We start from the raw sequence: 4,154 nt of genomic DNA, 5'->3' as shown, positions 1-4,154 counted from the left end.
TTTTGTTCCTATTCCTCTTGTCGATCCTATGTTTGGAGCTGAAGGGAATCTCTTCCAAACCTGGAGGTTTCCTTGGAAGATCAGGAACTCTGCGTGGAACGACCGGAGAAAGAGCCTCGTGGAATGATGGAATTGCGGTCAAAAGTGTTCAGAAAGCCAAAAAAAAAAAACCCGGAAATAAATCGTTTGGGTTGAGTTGAGTTGAGCTGGGAGGATTTTACCCTTCAGACGGTGAAAAAAGGAGGAGAGAAAACTTTGTCCAACCCAAATCCTTTTGGGAGCCAAAATCCAGTTTGGTAAGAAAGAATCCACAGTCCCTGGTGGTCTAGTGGTTAGGATTCGGCGCTCTCACCGCCGCGGCCCGGGTTCGATTCCCGGTCAGGGAACTATGTTTTTTCCACTTTAGCTGGGAGGATTTTACCCTTCAGACGGTGAAAAAAGGAGGAGAGAAAACTTTGTCCAACCCAAATCCTTTTGGGAGCCAAAATCCAGTTTGGTAAGAAAGAATCCACAGTCCCTGGTGGTCTAGTGGTTAGGATTCGGCGCTCTCACCGCCGCGGCCCGGGTTCGATTCCCGGTCAGGGAACTATGTTTTTTCCACTTTCCCTCCCTTTTTTCCACGATCCATTACTGCGAACATCTTTGGAACATCTTTTTTCCACGATCCATTACTGCTCAGGGAACATCTTTTTTCCACGATCCATTACTGCTCAGGGAACACTTTTTTTCTACCATCCATTCCAACTGAGGGAAACATGTCTTTTTTCGGCTTCCATTCCCTCTCAGGGAGCATTCCTTTTTCCATCTTCCGTTCCCCCTCAGGGAAAACTTCCTTTTCCCTTCTTCTGACCAAACCAACACCTTAAACCTTCCAGTTCAGAGGTATTTTCACTTTACGAGCATCAGCCGTGGAGTCCACACCGTCCTCTGTCCTCACACTTCCCTTTTTCCAGTCAAAAAGAAAATAAATCTCTCCCGATCCCAATCCCTTATCCCACTGCCCTGGGAATCTCTCCCTGTATCCCAAACAAAGCTCGGTTAGCTCAGTTGGTAAAACATCAAATTTTCAATCCCAGGGTTGAAGGTTCGAGCCCCACGTGAGACCGCGGCGACTTTTTCTGTTTTTTTTCCTGGCTCTTTCTTCTTTTTTTCTTTAAATGAGTCTTTGCGGGTTTAAAAGGAGCTTTGAGCCCAGGAAATTGCAGCTGGAGTCGTACAAAGGAGGATTTGGTCTCTCCGAGGAGGTTTGGGAAGGTGAAATGAAGGTTCGGAGTCTAGAAAGAGACTTTGAGTGCTACAAAGGAGGTTTTGGACCTTCTCCATCAGCTTTGAAGCCTTCAAAATTACTCTTTTTGAAGCTCCAAGAGAGTAATTTTGAAGGCTTCAAGGCTGATGGAGAAGGTCCAAAACCTCCAAGAGCTTCATCTGTGGACCCCGGAGAGGATTCGCACTTTGGTTTGTGCCCCGAAGGTTTTGGAGTTCCTCCAGAAGTTTCATGCTTGAGAAGTCGTCGGCATCGTCTCTGTTGGTGCTACCAACCCACAAACACCTGCCCAAACATCGCGGTGACTTTGCACCGTTGAGGCCTAAGGGAATAACCTAGGGCAGGTAGACAGGTCCATTAATCATCTCCCAAGTAACACATCACTAATTAAAGCTGTAACCATACAGATCGACCCTCCAGACAGAAGATCCCACCTTGACCATGAACCCAACAGGCTCTGATATCCTCTGGACATCTCTACCACGTGCAGCCCATGGATTGTGTTGCTTCTTGGGGTACTTTGAGTGGATTCAAGTTGGACCTAGAGATGTTTTCCCAACACCAAGAGATCAAAGGCTCCAGGGAAGTTGCTCTTGGAAGGTCTTTCCAGGTTTGGTGAGGTGTTTGCCCAGGTGTGTGTCCCAGAGCATTGTTCGCACCAAACAATGAGTCCTGGTGGCTCTGAGGTCGTTCAGGTCCTGCCTCGGGGAGCAGGATAAAGGCTGTGGGATCGTGGGATCAACGGGAGCTCCGACCACGGAAGGGGAACGCGGAATCTGGTAAGGAGCAAAGTCTTCTCTGGGGTTTTGGGGAGCTCTTTGTGTCATTGTTCCATGTCTTCTGGCCCCATCCCAAAACCTCCTAACTCCTTCCACTTGACTACCACTAAACTGGCATAAATTTTACCTCTTTTTAGGGATAAAAAATGGATGGAAATGAGGGATTTTTTTGCTCAGTCAGTAGAGTATGAGATTCTTCACCTCAGGGTTGTTGTTTGGAGCTCCCATGACCAAATAACTTTTGCCTTTTTGTTCCCCAAATCTGATTTATTTTGCCCTTTATTTCCTTGCATCTGACTTTTTCCCCCATTTTTGCCTCAAATCTTCCTGGTTTTGGGGTTCACTTTCTCCCACTGTGTCTAGGGAAGAGAAAGAAGTGAAACAAATTCTGTACATGGAAAAAAATGGGGGGGGGGGTGTTTCCCCCTATAAAATCATTTTATTCCCTTGGGATGAAAACCAGAGAGAATTCCCTGGTTTTTTCAGGGTTTTTTTTTTTGTAGGGGCTGCAGGATTGTCCCCCCCAATTGAAAAAAAAAAAAAAAGGCACAACACAAACTTCTACACTGGGAAAATTTAGTCTGGTTGGGTTTTTTTTTTCATTCTCTCCGAGGCTAAGCATGGACAGAACTCGTGACAGGAATGAACACCTGATCTGTTCTCATTCCAGGGAAAACTAGGCTGGACTTAGGAAGCAGCTGGAGGACAAGACCTGGAGATGAAGCTGCTCTTGCTAGGGTTGAGCCTCATCCTGTGCATTGCAGCCGGTGAGTGGAGACGGAAAATTTGGGAATCCATGGAAAGTGAGTTCCTTAAAGGGTAGAGGTGGTTGGTGGTGGTATCTCCCCACTCCATCTTCTCCAGGATAGAACTTCCTCATGGCTCTACTGGTTAAACCTCCACGTTCACACCTTATTCTCCTCTGCTGCAGTTGAGGCTCTCCAATGCCACGTCTGCAAGTACAAGATTCCGTACGTTGGCTGCTTCCGCGGAGCCAACGTCACCAGCTGCGAGCGCAGGGAGAAATGTGCCATCATCAAAACCACCTTGGGTGAGTAGGGGGTGGTCAACCCATCCCTTGCCCTTGGGGCAAGAAGGTCCTTCTGGGCCCAGGTGGATTCTGTGAGCGGCTGAGGATGTTCGGATGAAGCTGCAGGAAAGTGTCAACACAAGGGGTTGAGTTGCTCCTCTTCATGGAGGTTCTCCTGAAGAGTTTTTAGAAGTCCCTTCTAGGCCAAGGAGAGACTCCCCATCCCAACGAGTCCCTGTGGGATTTTTCTCTCGGCTCATCCCTCCATCATCACGTTCTCCTAACCCGGCCAAGGTGTGATTTCCTCTGGGTGGGATAACTCAGGGGGTTGTTGGGTTATTTTTTCATCAGGTGACTCCAAACTGGGATTTTTTTTTTGCTTCCTTCTCCCCATGACCTCTACCTGTCCATTCCCACCAGGAAAGGTGACCCTTTACTACCAGCAAACCTGCACTTCCGCCCTGAACTGCGGGCGGGAACGCGCGTCCGACGCCGAGTCGCGCCTGACCTCACGTTACTCCTGCTGCGAGACCGACCTGTGCAACCAGGAGTGGGACGAGGATCCCACGGATTGACCCTCCATGGGGCAGGACCAGGACCTTGCCTGAGGTTCTCCAACAGTTTCTGCACTACTTGACTCAATCCTGAAGGATCCTCACCCCGGATGGGGTTGGAGGATCTTTCTCTGCTCCCAGAACTTCCCTGTGCTCCTTGATTTCGGTCTCAGTCCAAGAATAAACCTCCAGGCTCGAATCTGGCTCCAATCTGTGGGAGCTCATGTACAAAGAGGCGACGCCGTTATTATCTCCTGACTAACTTTATTATTTACAGAAGTGATTCTTTCAGACACACCTATTATAAGCGCCCACTTAGCATTGGTTAACTGCAGTTCCTAGCCTACCTTACACACCATAGAATTGGTTATTAACATAGCAATCATAAAATGCCCCACTCATTGTTCTCCACCTCTAACCATCTTCAGCTCCTGCATCCCACAGCAGGAGCTGCTGATCTTGCTCCCTCCTTCCTCCCATTCCAGCCCCACCAGTGTCCTTGACCAGCTTGGCTTGCAGCTTGCTCA

The 4,154-nt window shown here is 48.5% G+C and overlaps 2 non-coding genes across 2 annotated transcripts; both read left to right on the top strand.

Annotated features, from left to right (window-relative positions):
- The first annotated feature begins 314 nt into the window (after positions 1–314).
- Positions 315–386, top strand: TRNAE-CUC. The gene has a single exon. It is a non-coding gene; the product is annotated as a tRNA-Glu (tRNA).
- A 128-nt stretch (positions 387–514) lies between these two features.
- On the top strand, positions 515–586 carry TRNAE-CUC. Its single transcript has one exon. It is a non-coding gene; the product is annotated as a tRNA-Glu (tRNA).
- The last annotated feature ends 3,568 nt before the right edge of the window (positions 587–4,154 follow it).

Source organism: Acanthisitta chloris, unplaced genomic scaffold (genome assembly GCF_000695815.1).
Source record: "Acanthisitta chloris isolate BGI_N310 unplaced genomic scaffold, ASM69581v1 scaffold15204, whole genome shotgun sequence".
In the NCBI taxonomy this organism is placed as follows: Eukaryota; Metazoa; Chordata; class Aves; order Passeriformes; family Acanthisittidae; genus Acanthisitta; species Acanthisitta chloris.
This window is presented reverse-complemented; position numbering and strand designations above follow the sequence as displayed.